This window comes from Tupaia chinensis, unplaced genomic scaffold, assembly GCF_000334495.1.
Source record: "Tupaia chinensis unplaced genomic scaffold, TupChi_1.0 Scaffold000180_1, whole genome shotgun sequence".
Classification (NCBI taxonomy): Eukaryota; Metazoa; Chordata; class Mammalia; order Scandentia; family Tupaiidae; genus Tupaia; species Tupaia belangeri.
In genome coordinates this window covers 1,993,116-2,011,118 of record NW_006159655.1, presented here as the reverse complement: position 1 = coordinate 2,011,118, position 18,003 = coordinate 1,993,116, and the positions used below count along the sequence as shown (strand labels likewise).

The 18,003-nt window shown below is 45.2% G+C and overlaps 1 protein-coding gene and 1 long non-coding RNA gene across 5 annotated transcripts in view; one reads left to right on the top strand and one right to left on the bottom strand.

The window, feature by feature from the left end:
• The window catches only part of LOC102474919 (uncharacterized), a 36,838-nt gene extending 24,048 nt beyond the window's left edge, over window positions 1-12,790 (bottom strand). Inside the window, exons 1-3 of one of the 4 annotated variants that reach the window (XR_003549083.1) lie at window positions 12,460-12,784; window positions 12,223-12,329; window positions 1,679-3,391 (exon numbers count right to left, since the gene is read on the bottom strand). This is a non-coding gene — a long non-coding RNA (uncharacterized LOC102474919). Of the gene's footprint in view, window positions 1-1,678; window positions 3,392-12,222; window positions 12,330-12,459 lie in introns of those variants that run through there. The other 3 variants (XR_003549084.1, XR_001370216.2, XR_003549085.1) reach the window with 3 other exon arrangements.
• Window positions 1-18,003, top strand: part of DLGAP1 (DLG associated protein 1) — an 891,374-nt gene that overhangs the window by 771,409 nt on the left and 101,962 nt on the right.

Genomic DNA, 18,003 nt, shown 5'->3' with positions numbered 1-18,003 from the left:
TCCAACTCGCCTCAGCTGGCCTGGCCCACAGGCATGCACCTCAGTGTGTCCAGGGAGGTCCCCAAATGCAACCCGGGGCCCTTCCCCGTATCAGTGCATTACTGTGGTGCCACCGCCACCACCTGGCCCTGGTAGCGCACATTTAAATCAAGATGCACCTCCCCAGTTTACATTTGTTGTTGTTTTTAATTTCCTAGAGAGTCTGTGCGCTCACTGGGGCGAAAGAGAGAGGAAAGTGAGAAAAAGGGTCTCCCAGGGAGGACTGCCATACCGCAATCCTTTCTCCTCCATTCTGCTCTCAAGATGTGGAACAGGCACACACGAGCCCCGGATGTTTCTCCAAGATGCCGGGTCCAGGACTTGAACCAAGCAGTCAAACACGTGGGATTCGGCCACCTTAACCACCACACCACCGACTGGCCCTATTATTTTGATTTTTGCAATGAACCCAGTGAATTTGAAAATCAACTAGATCGTGTTTGAAAAGCAAGTGAACAGGAGATACTGAAGTATGAAAGAATAGAACTAAAGCTTTGAGAAGTAGAGGTAAGGTCATTTATAATAGCTATCCAAGTCGGTTTGTCAAAAGCAAATGTTATGTAAGTTGTGGAGCAGTCAGTGCACAACATTCACCAGCAAATATTTCTTCTCTGCTTACTTGGAGTTTAAAGTCCAGTAGAAAACCAGGAAGATCATTAAAATGTAATAAGTACTCTGTCAGATAAAAGTGCAGTGCTATAATGAGAACCAGGGGAGGCATTCTGACATCCAAGGACATTCAAGAAGAGGCCTTCCTGGAAGAGGTGATGTGAAGCTGATATCTGAAGGAGAAAGAGGAAGAATAAGTCCCTACAGAGAAATTCCATATGCAAAGCTGAGGAACTTGATGTGTAGAATAACTAAAAGTGAAAATGGTCAGAAGGATGCAGAATTGAGACTTGAAAGGTGAGCAGGCGCAGGTTATTGGGAATCTCCTAAGCCCTGACTGTGTCTCGAAGGCAGATGTGTGAACAAGAATTGACAGATGGGTGCAGTATTTTCAGCCCCTCTCTTGGTGTGTACGACCCTTGGAAGCAAGGACAAGACAGACTCATTAGAAAAGTGTTTCTCAGGGCCAGCAGGTGGCGTAGTGGTTACGTTGCTGGGCTCCCACATAGCCAACCATGGTTTGAGTCCATGACCCGGTGCCTTGAAACTCACGCTGGGCACATGTGCATGTGTGCCCAAGATCCCAGGAGAATGGAGAAGGGATTGCAGCATGGCCATCACCCCTGGGGGGTGATTTCTCACTTTTCCTCTGTCTCTGTCTTGCCTCCTTCCCCCACCCACAACCACATGCACCCTAAGACAAAAACTTCTACCAAAAAAAAAAAGTATTTTTCTGAATATTTTGACAAACAAAACACTTTCTACCTGTACCCAGAATGTACACAGATCCTGATGGACACCCACACACTACTGAAACAGGTTCTCAATACTTTTCCTCATGTGAATCACTCTGATATTTAGTCTTGGACTTTCTAGATGGTGCAGCTGCATGACTCACCTCAGCTGATTTGGCCACGCATTACCAAGTCACGGCTCAGGGCTGCAGAAACCTAAAGTTAGGAAGTTACCGCGATTCTCCAGAGGAGAGAATAGTAGGGTCTAGAGGTTCAGAAAGGTGCACAGAAAAACACTGAATGACTCCAGAGGAATTGAAGAGGTAGGAGAATCCGAAGTAGTTCAAGACAACAACCCACCAGTCTGTCTTGAACATGGGGTAGGTAAGGGAGCCCTGTGCTGAGATGGAAGACATTAACTGGCAGATCTGTTAGGAGGGTAAAGATGGTGACCATTTGAGAAATGCCCGATTAAATTTTTGCAAGCACGAATGATGCATCCCTTAATGTGAGGCACCTCTGAAGAAAATCATTCTGTAACTCCAGAAAAGGTCCAAGTTTTACTACAAACGGGAGCAAAATGGTGGAGATGGGAAGGAGGGAAGCAGTCCAAGGAGAGGGCGCCCGTGTGATCCTGAAGATTCTGTCGTGCTAGGAAAGGCCAGGCAAGCCCTGAATCCAGGAAACACACATCCGGGGCCGACTCACCTGAGCTTTCCTGTGGCTGCTCTTAGGGCTTTTTATCAAGCTGGAGATAGCTTAAGGTTAACTTTGGCTTTTCATGCCACAACCACACGGGCAGGAGTTAGTTTCTTTACACATACAGCTCACATCAAATGAAGAAATCACAATTCCCAGTTTAGGAACGTCACAGACGTTTCTTAACACACATCTTATAGAAATGGAAATACCATTAACTTTATTCTTTATGCACCCTCTCTAAGAGCATTGGGTCAAAGGGACTTTTCTCCTGCCTCTTTTCACAGCGTCCACAGCTCCGATCCTCCTCCTTCTAAATCTTTTATTTTGCAGAGCCATAGGGAGTGGTGGCAGCCTGTTGCTAGTTGAAGATTTTGAACAATAGGTGTTTCTGAGCCGGGTTTATTGAAACGGTCTTGTCTGTGTCCTGGGGGAGATTGTAAATGAGATGTCAACAGGAGCTCTTTTGTGTGGATGGCATTCATCCTGAAAGCGAGGAATTCCCTTACTGTGCGAGTATTTAAAGCAGATCTGTTGCTGCTTTTGCTAAAACTTTTTATCCAACGGCCGGAGCTCACAGCAATGAATGAGTCACTTGGTGTGATTGCAACTTCCTCTCCTCCAAGGCAAAGCAATGACTCAGTCATTTACATTTACAAAGGAAGGCTCCTAAGAAGATTTCGTGGGTTTTCATCAGCTTGAGCCTCTTTTCTTGACCCTCACGTGGGCCTGATCTGTCAGCAATCCTGTTAACCCCGGGCGAGGGGAGTTGAGCAGGCTGTTTTTCTCACTCCCAGGAAAACTTCTTGCTGTTTTGCTCACTTTCTTTTTTTAAATCCACGGAGAGAGACAAACACAATTTCCTGCCTTAAGCCCCTTTTCCTTTCTCCCGCCCCCTTTTTCGTAAACGACAGGCAATTTCAGTTTACTACAGTTACCACAGGCTGAGGTTTGACTAACTCCAGCCTTGGGAGATAAAGCAACCGTTTTATTACCTCTCCGCCAGGTGCCCGAGGGTGACAAGACTTGGCTTTATCAAGTGACCTGACAAGGTTATCAGCAGTTGCAAGTGGGCAGGGCTTCAGAGTAGTGGCTATCAAGTGCTTCCCTTCTTTGTGTTCTGTTTTCCAACCTTTTATTGATAGTTCATGTCAATCCAAAAACTAGCCCTAGTTTCTTCAAGTTTTTCCGCATTCCTGTAGCTGCTCTTTGTTCTGTTGTGTTCTGTTTGGAGCTCCTCAAGCTATAGTCAGAGCTGTGTCATTGGCCACTGGGAACCTATTTCATAACCTGAGGATTACATTTCAGTCCTAAATATACAACATATGCGGATTTTAGTATCTTCTGATGACCCGCCCCCCCCACACACACACACCAAATTACATCTTATTTATTTGTTGTGATTTTTCAAGCTGCTGGGTCTGGGACTTGAACCAGTCAACCAATCAGCACCTTAACCACCACATCACCCGCTGGCCCCCCAAATTAAATTTTATTGCCTTTTTTGTCTGTAGTTCCTTCTAAAACTAGAATGAGAAGGCTTTACAAAGGGCCAGCAGGTAGCGTGATATTAAAGTGCTGGACTCTTACATTTGGCCCCGGTTCGAGTCTCAGACTAGCAGCTCAAAATTCATGCCAGGTACATGTGCATGCATGCCCAAAATCCCAAAAGAAGAAGAGAGGAGAAGGAACTGGGACATGGCCAACTCCCTGGGGGATAATTTCTCGCTTTCTGTCTCTTTGTCTTTCTGGGAAGCCCATGCACCCTATAGCAAAGTATCTGTCAAAAAAAAAAAAAAAAACTGGAAAACGAATTAAAATTTGAGTATTTTGTTGCAAAAAAAAAAATCCATACTTTTTTTTTTATAATATGCTTTTTCATGAACTTCTTGAAAACCCCTTGTATAATCCACACTAGGAGGCAGAGCACTACCTGTTTTAGATGAAAATATCTAGTTCTTGATGAATTAGGTCTGTAGTTTACTAATAAATGTTTACCCACTTATCAGTTGTTACATAGGTTATTTCAGTTAGCAATGGGTTGGCAATGTTGTATAAAAATATACATTTTTGAAAATTAAGTCCAAACTGTGTGCAGTAGACAGAGCTTTAATGAGTGGAGAGTAAGCCTGCGGATAAACTTTTATGCTGGTGTCTTGAGCTGCTTTAGAACAGCCCTGCACCCAACCTGGACCTAGCATGGAGCCGCCTTCCTGTCAGAATAAATAGTGGGCCAAGGCGAAGAATGTTGGTGTTATTTTTCTATCTGTGGCATCAGTCTGTAGCCTGAGGGTAGAGGATAGAAAGGAGAGGTGAAAAAAGAGAAAGATGGAAAGAATGAATTAAAAAATACATGCTCCCAGCCTCTTAAATGTGATGTGTTTATCTATAAGGACACACCAGACTGCCACATTCAGTAATTAATAGAGACATCACTCCACGTTGGAGAAAGCCAAGTTAACAGCCCCTTCTAGTGCCCTATTACCATGATAATAACCCGACAAGGATGTTTCTCAGTACAGTGCATGAGACACACAGTGATAAGCCAGTTCACTCAGAACTCCAACAGGAGAGACAGTGTCAGCGGTTTTATCAGATCCAGGGGACAGCAAATGGCGTAGTGGTTAAGGCACTGGACTCCCACTTGCCCGGCCGTGGTTAGCTCTGGATCTGGTGGCTTAAGACTCACACTGGGCACATGAGCATACATGCCTCAAATCACAGGAGGAGACTAGAGAAGGGATTACAGCATGGCCATCCTCCCAAGGGGTGATTTCTCACTGTCTCTCTCCAGCGAAAGCACACACTCTATAGCAAAAACCCTAAAAGAAGAAAATATCTCTTTTTCTTTAAAGTCTAAGACATTAGATTTTAGTATACCCACCTCCACTCCACAGCTACCTATGCAGACACAGCTCGGAATTTGAGCCGCCTCTGCAGGACACCTGGGCAGGAGCTCTCACAGCTGCAGAGCATCTGATGAGGAGGTAGGACATCATTTCTTCCTCTGCAAATCTGAAAGCCATTACCAGGGGAACCCATCTTGGAACTATTTACAGTGGGACCACACTACCTCTCCCTGCAGATATGTCCAAATACTCCATTAATCCCGACCCCACTGGGCATGCCATGTGTAGTAGCTTTCTATAATCCACAAAGTCCTGAATTCCAAGCACATTTGGCCAAAACAGTTTCAGATGAGGGCTCATGACCCCAGATAATTTTCTCAAAAGAATTCAAAGAAGATTTTTTTTTTTTGAGAGGTTTTTGCTATAGGGCGCATGCACTCACCACAAAGTCAGAGACAGAGAGATAGAAAGCGAGAAATCACCGCCCAGGGGGGATGGCCATGCCACAATCCCTTCTCCTCCATTGTCCTCTCGGGATCTTGGGCACACACACACATGTGCCCGGCGTGAGTTTAAGCCACCAGGCCTGGGACTTGAACCGGGGTTGATTATATGGGAGTTCAGCAACAATTTTTTTTTTTTCTTGGTAGAGAGAGATTTTTGCCATGGACACATGTGCTCACTGGAGAGATACAGACAGAAAGCGAGAAATCACCCCCAGGAGGGATGACCATGTTGCAGTCCTTTCTCCTCCATTCTTCTCTTGGGATTTTGGGCACACATGCATCTTAAGGACAGTATAAGGCAGCTGTTTTAAAGATAAGTGATTAGGTGGAAAGAATCAGGTTCTGATTTGGTTCCACCTAGGAGAACTTTGATGGTGCACCATGGGGCCTCCTCCTCATCTGTGGGACTGAGATTGTTACTGAACTCAAATCAGGTTCGCTCGCCCAGGCACTATAAAACCAAGCCATAGGCACATGGTGTGATGAAGGAAAGTACAGCTTTATTGCAAAGCATAAAGCAAGGAGAGCGGGCGGCTCATGCTCAAAAGACCCGGTCTCCCCGAGATGTTCCCCACATGCGTTTTTAAGGGCAAAATTGGGGCAGAGGTCCCTGGCGCATGATCAGTTCAGTGATTGGTTCAAGAGGGCGTGATCATCTCGTGGGCACTCTTGATTGGTGAGGCCTTAGATAATCAAATTCCTCTTCAGGTGTCTGGAACCCTTCAGCCTGGAGTCTCTGAGCTTACAACCAGCAGTTTCCAGCCTAGAAAACATCTTATACATTGAAATGAAAACCTTCTTTCCTTCAAGTGAGAGTTTTAGAGGTCAAATAGCCTTCACTCATGGTCCATGTTGGTCATTATCATAACCAAAGTCTGAAGACTTACTCCTTATTCTGGGCCATTACAATGCAAGTGGACTTTATATTTCAGGAACCCTAGAAAATACATTAGGGGGGCTCTTGCTCGGTTTCAAGATCATCACCTCCTCTGCAGGCTTGTTTTCAGAATTTGAATGAGAGACCAGCAGGTGGTGTAGTAATTAAGGCACTGGATTCCTACGTGGCCCACCATGGTTCAAGTCCCAGACCTGGTGGCTTGAAACTCACGCCAGGCACATGCACATGTGTGCCCAAAATCCCAAGAGGAGAATGGAAGAGAAAAGATTCAAGTTGGCCATTCCCCCTGGGGAAGTGATTTCTCACTTTCTGTCTCTCTATCTCTATTTCTCCAGCGAGCACAAGTGCCTTAGAGCAAAAATCTCTCAAACAAGCAAACAAAAAATTTAATGAGCTATGGGTAAATTACCCCGCTTTAGGAATGCAATGCTCTGAGATGTGGAGACCACACGGGCAAGTCCCAGGGAGGCCTCCTGTGCACGCATGCCTGTGATCCTGGCTGGCTGAGGCTGGGAGTAGATCAAAGTATGAAGACCCTGGAAGGGATGACTGTCTCTCTCCTTGTCTGTCTTTACCTCTCATCTCTCAAAGAATAAATAAACTTTAAAAACAATATTTTTGGGGGACCAGCAGTTAGTGTAATGGCTATGTCGCTGAATTCCCACATAGTTGACTGCGGTTCGAGTCCTGGACCTGATGGCTTAAACTCACGCCTGGCATGTGTTCGTGCGTGCCCAATATCCTCAGAGGAGAATGGAGGAGAAGGGATTACAACATGGCCATCCCCCCTGGGGGGGTGATTTCTCACTTTCTATCTCTCTGTCTTTCTGGTGAGTGCAAGTGCCCTATAGCAAAAACCACTCCAAAATAATAATAATAATTTGGGGGTGAGCAGGTGGCGTGGTGGTTAAGGTGCTAGACACTCCCACATGGCCAACCATGTTCAAGTCCCAGATCTGGTGGCTTCCTTTCTCCCTTTCTCTCTCTTTTTCACTTTCTCTCTCTCTTTCTCTGTCTCTCTCTGATCAAATTAAAATAAATGAATGCATAAATAAAATTTTTAGTAAATAATAATAAATTTGGCAAATAACATACCTGATAGAGAGGTCATTTTTAAAAAAGTATTTAATTTTATTATTTTTTTATTTTTTTAAGAGATTTTTGCTATAGGGCATGTGCACTCCCCAGAGATGGAAGAGACAGAAAGTGAGAAATCACTTCCCCAGAGGGGATGGCTGCCCTGCCATCCTTTCTCCTCTAGGGATTTTGAACACGCATACTTACGCACCTGGAGTGAGTTTGTTTGTTTCTTTTTTATTGTTTAAAGAATTATTTATTTAAATTTATTTATCATCATCATTATTAACAAATTTGCTATAGGGCACATGTGCTACAGGACATGGAAGAGAGAGAGAGAAAGTGAGAAAGCAAGCCACCAGGTCTGGGATTTGAACTGTGGTCGGCCATGTGGGACTCCAGCACTCCAACCACCATGCCACCTGCTGGCCTCCCTGCATGAGTTTTAAGTCACCAGGTATGGGACTTAAACCACAGTTAACTACAAGAGAATCCAATAACATAATCATTATATAATCTGATGGTTCCTTATTATTTTTTGAGTTATTTATCTAATTATTTATTTATTAGTAGTAGTATTATTTTCTAACCTGCTATAGGGCACACATGCTCACCAGAGAGAGAGAAAGAGAGAGAAAGCAAGCCACCAGATCCAGGACTGAAACCATGGTCAGCCATGTGGGAGTCCAGCACCCTAACCACCACACCGTCTGCCAACCCCATTGTTACTATTTTTAATTTGCTATTGGGCATGTGTGTTCACTAGAGAAAGAAAGAAAAGGAAGTGAGAAAGCAAGCTGTCAGGTCCAAGACTTGAACCATGGTCATGTGGGAGTCCAGTCCTGAATCACCATACCACCAGCTAGCCCCATGAGGCATCAGTTTAAAGTACAAAGCAAGGATCCTGTTGTTTGACTATGGGGCTGGTGTCCTTTCTGGGCCAGCTGAGCTGCCATAGCTCGTGTTCCACAGGTTAACCCAGATCATTTTTCCTGTTTTTTTTTCTTTGAGAAAGAGGGGCTTCAGGGAAGACAGAGGAAAGGAGTATGATGAATAATTAAGTGCCTCACTACAGACAAAGAGTGCCCAAGGCCTCCCACATGGCCAACTTTCCAAATCCACAAAATTATTCCTCATCATGCTGCAACCAACAGGAAGCCATGGTGGAGGCATTTTCTTTTTCTTTACATCCCCACAAACCCTTCCTTTTTGTTGTTATTTTCTTTTTAAAAATTGTTTATATATTTATTTGTTAGGATTTTCCAAGCTGCCAGATCCAAGGACTCAAACCGCCATGTACGAGTCCAACGCCTTAACCACCATGCCACCTGCTGGCCCCATGTACCCTGTTTTTCCAGGACCTGTGTTTGCCTTTTGCAAAAGCCACACCTTGTCAAGTCCTCATTCCAGGTCTACTGTTTATTTATAGGGTGGTAGCATTGTGTCTTTTTTTTTTTAAAAAAAAGAATTATTTATTTAACTTATTTTTGTTATTTTAAATTTGACCAGGGAGAGACAGAGAGAGAGAAAGTAACAAAGCAAGCCGCCAGGTTCAGGACTCAAACCATGGTTGAGTCACCATGCAACCTGGTGGCCCCATCATCATCTGTCTTAGATTGGTTTGTCTTCCTCCAAAGCCTGGGAAGTTGGCCAGTGAGCAGGGGGAACCCATCAGTCCACACTGACATCCTGGGGACCTGGCCCCAGCAGACTCTCCCTGCATGTGATGCATCCTAGTTCGTACCAGGCCACTGACTACATAGCACCTCACTTTCTGAAGGGAGACAGGTCTGCCGTGTGTGCCTGACGCCCTGTTCCCATCTAGAAACAATCAGCTTCTCCAGCCTCAGGGTAAGGCATGCTACTTTTTCACCACACATACAGCAACATGGCAGGGAGACTTCTGGTTGTGTGATTCCACTCCAGATTTTTCCTTTTATTCTGGTCGCCAGGGTCCCATTGTGCAGGTGATACTAACTCATGAAACGAGACCAAGAGATGAAGAAGGTTCTTTGGCTCTCAGATGTCCATTCTGTGTACAAGCAGACAGAGCGAGGATAATAAGAAACCAAAAGATAATCAAGGGTGAAAGGAACAAAGAAGAAAAGCAGATGCACAGGGAAAAGGCAGCTAGCATCCTGGTCCCTCACACAGCCATCTGCCAGTGCCTTTGGGGAAAGCCAGAGAATGGTGGGTGTTAAGAGGACAATCCGCAGATGACATCAGTTGGGATTCAACATACTAGCTCCACATCAAACGTTGGCCATTCATAATTGAACTTGGCTGGCACTTGGCCAGCACCGAACACAACGGGGCACTGGTGACAGATTATATGAGGATATCCCAGGATACAGAGAATGGCTTTGCCAAGTTCATTGTACCTCTGACTCAGCGGATGATTTCCTTTTTCTGATTGGGAGTCCCTCTTTCTCTAGAAAATTTTTTTCATCCTTGTTTATTCCTTCACATAACAAGTACTTAGTACTAATATGTCCTACCTGTGTTCAAAGTACTGTGGTTACATCCATAAATCAAATAGACAACAGTGTCTGACCTTTGTGAGTCTTACAACCTTAACGAATTTCTCTTAATCTGGTCACAAAAAAAGAAAAGAAAAAGAAAGAAAGAAAGAAAGAAAGAAAGAAAGAAAGAAAGAAAGAAAGAAAGAAAGAAAGAAAGAGAGAAAGAGAGAAAGAAAGAGAGAAAGAGAGAAAGAGAGAAAGAGAGAAAGAGAGAAAGAGAGAAAGAGAGAAAGAGAGAAAGAGAAAGAAAGAAAGAGAGAAAGAAAGAAAGAAAGAAAGAAAGAAAGAAAGAAAGAAAGAAAGAAAGAAAGAAAGAAAGAAAGAAAGAAAAGAAAAAGAACACCTGGGGACCAGCAGGTGGCATAGTTAAGGCATTGGACTCCCACATAGTCAACTGCAGTTTGAGTCCCAGACCCGGCGGCATGTGAGCATGTGTGCCCACAATCCTGAAAAGATAATAGAGCAGGACTTGCTGCACGGCCATCGCCACTGGGGGAGAGGGCGTCCTCACTTTCTGTCTCTGTTTCTCTCTGTCTCTCTGGCAAGCGCACGTGCCCTATAGCAAAAATTTCTCTCAAAAAAAACACAGTCAGGTATTGTTGCTGAGTATAACACCTACAAGAAGTGAAAGGAAAAAAAAAAAAAGAAGTGAAAGTTGGTTGATGAAAAGCTTAGAAGAAAAATTTCCTTCTCTGTTTCTGGAACCAGCTCTAACCCAGCTTTCTGAGTATGCTGTCTTTCAACAAGAACCAGTCTGTCCTAATCTGTGGTGTTGGTAGACCAGCTGCCCAAACAGGAAACCTTATATAATTCTGTAGCCCTGACCTTGGGCCCTGAATCTTCCCCTCCTGTAAACAGTCCATTCAATCCAGGAAGACCTGCAGACTCATCTGGGTCACATTTTGAAAAACACACGTTTCAAATGTTGAAAAAAAAAATCCCTAGGTCTAAAAGGAAGTGAAATATCTGACTCAATGGTTAAAAAATTACTTTGTAAAGTAATGGAACAAATGGAAATTTATTCTCAACAGATGAAACTGCCAGGCCAGTCACTCGTATACATGTATGACTCAATAGCACCTGTTAGAAAGGCTGGGAAAATGATCCATGAAATCCTGATCCCATTCCCTACTGGAAGGAACAGCTCTGTCTTGCAAATTAGTAAGCCGGATGTTCTAAACACCCTGCCTTCATCGTGTGTGCCCTAGTTCTGTGAAGGCATGACTCACCTTAGCGACTGGTCAAATGACTTTTACTCAGAGACCCAGGTTTGTAATCTTTAGTATTAAATGGTCTAGGTAAATACTAGCCAAATGTCTGTCTACTTTCAAGATACTCCTTTGAAATGACTGATGTCGGGCAACAACTGGTTTTACATATGGAAACCTTCAATTGCTCGTATTACTTAACTTGCTGCCAAACTTCATTCCAAGTCCACATTACAAGTTTTAGAACCTAGCCTCTGGATCTGGGCCTTCTAAAATGACCTTCCCCCCAAACATAGTTTAATTTCCTCTAATTTAGTTAATTAACGGAACTTTCTGAAGAGAGCAGTGACTTTGATCTAAACCTCTTTCATAGCTCCCAGTTAGCATCTCCAGAGGGAAATAGAGCAGCTGCCCTCTCTTCTCTGGACCAGCTGGAGCGCCAGAGACTCAGAACTGCAGAGACTCAGAACAGAGCAAGACCTGAGGCAGGACCATGGGAGAGGAAGAGGGCAGGTTCAAAACACTGCCTGTGGCATTTACGTGGGTGTCTGCCCCACACAAAGATAAAAGAGTTAAGGCAGGGCTTTGAGGCATGCTCTCTGGGAAGCTGGGCCTGCGGTCCAGAAATCCGAAGTAATTCTTACAAATAAACTCTCTGGAAGCCAGCAACGTGTTACAGATGCTGCCACCTGGAGAAAGGTGTCTGCATGTGAAGTACAAATTCAGCTAAAAATGAAAAAGGCCCTTCCACCCAGCAGGAATCCTCAGTTTGTCCTCTGTTAATCCTCACTACCATCCGCCCCACCCGTGGCTGTAACTGGCACATGAAGGAAGAGGTTGGGTGAAAACGGCCACAGCAGTTCTTGCTTTTTAACTCACCACTAGCAGCTGCTTTAGAGAAGAAAACACACACACACACACACACACACAATTCCCAGAAGTTTTTATCCTGAGACTAAAGTAACATGTTTAAGGTGGTAAGTTAAAAAGCATGGCATTCTGAGCCTTGACGTCCACTCTGTATGCTTTTTGGAAGACAAGTCCAGCAAAGACGTCCACTCCTTTGGGCAGAGCGACTTACCTTGTAGCTGTGCAGCCGGTTTCTAAGTACGTAAGTGGTGTTCCAAACTTGGCCACAAGGGGACACTCAAGAGTAGGACTGCCGCAGCAATGCTTTGTTTTCTCAGACTTTGGGTTGGAAGAGAGAGGGTGGGTGTGAAGGGGGGGGGATGCAGCTGGCTTCAAAAAAAAAAAGAAACCACTTGTTCCCTGAAGCCATGCCACTTGCCATTTTCTGAGTCAAAGGTTGCCACGTTACCTGTTGCCAGGTTCCTGAGTGTGCCTGTGGAAAATGTGGGCGAGAAGGGCGCAGCACAGATCCTCAGCGTGCTGGGCTGCAAGCTCTTTGCCTGGGCCGGCGCTGACATTTGGGAAGCAGCTGCTCGAATTGCCTGAGCATTGTTTGGTTGTAGTTCTAACAGAGGAGTGGCTAGGACTTACATCATTTCCAGGCATGAAGTGCCTGGGGCTTTTTTTTTTTTTCTTTTTTCTATTTTAATGACTCTGACTTTCTGATTCCTCCCTCCCTGGATCTTTGTACAGTACACACACTGTGCAAAACAGCCTCACCTCAGGAAGCCCAAGGTCTGTAGCAACTTGTTAAAACAACTTGGGTGCCTCTTGAAAAAAAAAAAAAAAGTTGTGACTCTGAAACAAAGCCTTCCATTCTTCCTGCCTTCTGAGAACAATGTTGTGTTTGATTAGCGGCCCAGCGGCTGCTCTGAAAGATCTGTTCTGCTCAGAAGAGGCGGCTGCTATCAGTTGAATAGATCTCTGAGCCAGACATGCCGAGGCTTGGGGCATTTGTCTGGCATTAGGAAGTGTCTGGAATACTAGTAACTACCAACTGGCATGTCCTGAGACTGCAGGAGTTATTATGCCACCACTCCCTGACTCTCCACATGCCCTCCCTCCCCCGACACACTCGCAACAAGCCTGCTCTTTTCTGTTTGACAGAGGAAAGTGGAGCTAGTCATCTTTGTGGTTTCTGGGGAGGATGGCCTTAGTGGAAACCATTCTCATACCCACCTCCTTTGAGCCAAAACTAACCCAGAGACAGCACTGCGGGAAGCCTTGTGTGCTCACAGAGAAGGCCATGGGCTCACTCCCCGTCCCAGCAGCCCCTGATCGCTGCCGTGTCAACACCAACCGCCACGCTTTGGGTGGCCTGGAACCGTGAAGTTGTAAATATTTTGAAACAAGGTAGTGATTTTTCCATGTGTATTTGTTTTGTGGAATTTTTCGGCAATATTTTTAAAGTTGCAGCTGGTTGGCTCAGCCATGGTGGCACAAGACGTAGGGCGCCAGTGCCCAAATGGAGCCACAGCGAAGATCCAGGTTCAGTTCCTGGACCAACCTGAACATGCTAGGCATGGGCGGTGCAAGCCTGTAGACCTAGGTCACTGGGAGGCTGAGGTGGAAGAGCAAAGTGAGACCTCAAAAATCAGTCTCTCTCTGGGAACCAGCAGTTAGCGTAATGGCTATGTCGCTGGACTCCCATGTAGTCAACCGCGGTTCGCAACCCGGACCCAGTGGCTTAAAACTCACGCCGGGCGCATGTGCGTGCGTGCCCAAGATCCCGAGAGGAGAATGGAGGAGAAAGGATTGCGGCGTGACCATCCTCCCTGGGGGGTGATTTCTCGCTTTCTGTCTCTATGTCTCTCTCTGTCTGGCGAGCGCACACGCCCTATAGTGAAAATCTCTCCAAAAAAATAATCAGTCTCTCTCTGTGGGGACCACTCTGTGGTGGAGTGGGAAAACAAAACACTCCGTGAGGCTGACCCATATGGGAAGGTTCTGAGTTCATGTCCAGAGACCTTCCTGGGTAATCCAGGCACGTGCACGCCCAATGTCCCAGGGATGGCTGAGGCCAGTGCTATGTCATGGAATCAAGGCCCTGCTCGGAATACCTGTCTCTCAGTGACTGTCTCCCGTTGTTTCCCTCCCTTATGGAAGAAAGAAACTGAACAAATTAGTCTCTCTTTCTCTCATAAATAAATCATTTTATTTTAAAAAGTTGCAGCGGGGGGCCAGCAAGTGGTACGGTGGTTAAGAGTGTTGGACTCCCACAAGGTCAACCGTGGTTTGAGGCCCAGACCTGATAGCTTGCTTTCTCACTTCCCCTGTCCCTCCATCTCTCTCTGGTGATGCACATGTCCTATAGCAAATTAAAATAATTATAACAAATAAAAATGTTTAATGAATTATTCATTTAATTTTATTTATTCAGTCATTTATTTTAATTTGACCAGAGAAAGACATACACAGAGAGAAGGAAAGTGAGAAAGCAAGCCACCAGGTCTGGGACTCGAACCATCATCGACTATGTGGGAGTATCCAGCACCTTAATCACCAGGCCATCTGCTGGCCCCAAATTTCTTAAAAAGTTGCAGCAGGTACCCCTTGTTGACCACTCCAAGTTCATTCATGCACTAAGCCTTTCATGATGGTCCTGTGGGGTGCAGAATGCTGTGCAGGAAGGAGTTTCCCGTGGAGAACCTCAGGTTTCACTGGACAAGGTGTATAATGGAAGGTGTGCTGGGGAGGACTAGAGGTGCTCTGGGCTCATGAGAAGAGATGGAATTTGGAGCTCTGGGTACTGTGACGCTACCATTTAGTACCTATATGATTCAGGGATGTTCATTACCTGCTCTGAGCTTTAATATTTCCATCAATCAGATAGACATACTGGAATCTTTTTTTTTTTTTTTGGGGGGGGGGAGGTTTTTGTGCTATAGGGCACGTGTACTCACCAGAAAGACAGAGAGAGACAGAGACACAGAAAGCAATAAATCCCTCCCTGGGGGGACTGCTGTGCCACAATCCCTTCTCCTCCATTCTTTTCTCGGGATCTTGGGCATGCACGCACACGCACCTGGCACGAGTTTAAGCCACTGGGTTTGGAACTCGAACCATGGTCGACTACATGGGAGTCCAGCGACGTAGTCATTACACTAACTGCTGGTCCCTTTCTCACATGTGAGACCATGTCTATTAGACTCAACAGCTGGTATAAAGTAAGAATTTGTGTTCTGTTTTGATTGGAAACATCTAATGGCTGGACTACTCTGTTTCATCATCTTTGTTGTCACCTGGATTTTTTGCTTTTACCCAGTGAGAGACTCGACCAGCCAGACCACTGGTGACTGGCGTTTTGTGGGAGTCCAGCCTGTGTAGCCATCTCCAAGAGGAGTGTGGTGGCTGGGACTCATTGTTAAGTGCTGGATTTCCGGGCCTACGCGGCTGCAGCAGCAGCGGCGGCAAACTTATCCGTCAGCAGTTGTGTCCTCCTCAGTGCCAGACTCGATGCCAGGACATTCATCATCACTACCGAATAGCCTCGTTGGTAACTTTCCCCGGGCCTCCTTTTTTGGCTTCTGTTTTCAACTATTTAGCTTCACTCTCAATAGTACTCTACACCTCAAATTCTTTTCTAGATTTCACTCATATTTATAAGGCCACAGACACTCCAGTTTGAAAGAAATCTTGTTACCTGGTTCAGCCTCCTGTCAGATGTTGATACAATTTCTGTAACTCCCAAGCCAAAATATGAGCTAGTCTGTGTGGAAACACTTGAAAGACTACGACTCACTTCCCAGCGAGATCTTTATATTGATCTGTGGACACCTGTTGACCAGGGTTTTGTTTTTTGTTGGTTTGTTTTGCTCTAGGGCAAGTGTGCTTGCTGGACAGAGAGGGGTTGGGGGAGTAAAACAGCACCCCCGGGGGAATGGCTGTGCCATTATCCCTTCTCCGTTCTCATCCTCAGGATTTTGGTCACGCACTCGCACACGCCCAGCATGTTTTTCATGCCTCTAGGTTGGGACTCAAACCACGTAGTTGGCCATGTGACACCCAGCCACCTTGGCTACCACGCCATTGGCTTGCCCTGGAGAATTATTCTTCATTCCATACTGTGGTTTCTTCATTCCAACCTTTACACAATAGTCTTCCAAATAATTGGAAACCTTCTGTTTTCCTTCCCCTACAAACTATGCATCCCCTCACCTTAAGCTATGCCTCATAAAAAAATGGGTTTTCTCTCCTCAGAGCACACTGGTATATTTCCTTAAAGGAAGGTGCCCGAAAGGAAATAGAGTACTACTATTCTATTTACATGTGCCTTTTCAGAAATGGTCATCTTACCTAACATTAAAACCATAAGTCTAGGGCTGCCCTACAGCCTGGTGGTTAAAGCAGCCAGATCCCACATGGCTGACTCCACAGTTTGAGCCCCAGACATGCTGACCTGAGAAATATGCTAGGCGCATGTGCGTGTGTGCCCCGAATCCCAACAGGATAGAGAAATGCAGAAGATAGTGCAGCATGTCTACGCCCCTGCAGGGGTGCTTTCTCTCTCTCTCCCTTTCTCTGTGTCTCTCTGTCTCTCTCTGACGACCACATATACCCTCTGGCAAAAAATTTTTTTTAAAAAATCCAGTCTTTTTTATTCTGTATTTCTGCAGTATACTCTTTATGTCCCAAATTTAAGTCCTTTAACATTTTTTTCTTTTGGTGTCTACACATAATTTTGCTTCCTAACACAGCCCATAGTTTTGAATTACCTCTTTCATATATTCTTAACCTCACCTCGACTACCTCTGCCTTGTCTGGATTTGCAGATGTTTGGTGTCAGTGCTTCTCAAATTCTCTCAGGCAAGAGACCAGTTTGACTATTTGATCTTCAGTCTGTTGCAGATCAGTACCTTGGTAAGCTACAAAAAAAAAAAAAAAGGAAAAGAAAATTTTTAAAAAACCTAGGGGCTAACAGATGGCATGAAAGTTAAGATGGCTAGATCCCACATGGCTGACTGTGTGGTTCGAGTCCCAGATTCAGTGGCTTGAAAATCATGCCGTGTGTGTGTGTGTGCATGCCCAAAATACCAAAAGGAGAATGGAGGGGAAAGAATTGCACCATGGCCATCCACCCTGGGGGATGCTTTCTCATCCCCTGTCTTTCTCTCCCTCTCTCTCTGGTGAACACATGCCCTATAGCAACCTAAAAAAACCAAAAAACAAAAAAAAAACAGGCAAAACAAAAAAAAAAAACAGGGACCAGCAGTTAGCGGAATGGCTGTCGCTGGACTCCCATGTAGTCGACCGCGGTTTGAGTCCTGGACCCAGTGGCTTAAAACTCACACTAGACGCATGTGCGTGCGTTCCCAAGATCCCGAGAGGAGAACGAAGGAGAAGGGATTGTGGCGTGGCCATCCCCTTGGGGGGTGATTTCTTGCTTTCTGTCTCTCTCTGTCTGGCGAGCACCCTATAGCAAAAAATCTCTCAAAAAAAAAAAAAAAAAAAAAATAATCCTGCACCCACCCATTGCAAACAGCAGGATATTCAAGACTCCTGATTTATGATCCACCCAAGGGCAGGTGTGGAGGCCCAGGAAGGTCACAAGGACCAGCCCCTCAACCCTCTCAATGCCCACTCATCTATCATACTTGCTCACAGGGATCCTCTGTGCAGTTAACAAGGCTTCAAGCAGCAGACGCCTGGCCTCCTCCAGCCAGACATAAATTCTGCACACCCAACACCTTCCCTCCTCTTTCCACCTTCAGTAAGAAAGTAAAGGACAAATATGATAAGAAGGAGCAGTTGAGAGGAGATAAAGACATATAATGCCTTAAGTTTTCAAAGAAACACCAGCTGCACCCACCACACCCAAAGAACTCATGCTTATAAACCCTCCATTACCAAATCAATCACCAATACTGACACTTGCCTTCAAGCAGTCAAACCATAAGTTCCCAAAGTCACAAAATAAAGATAAAATATTAAAAACAAAGCCATAAGAATTTCC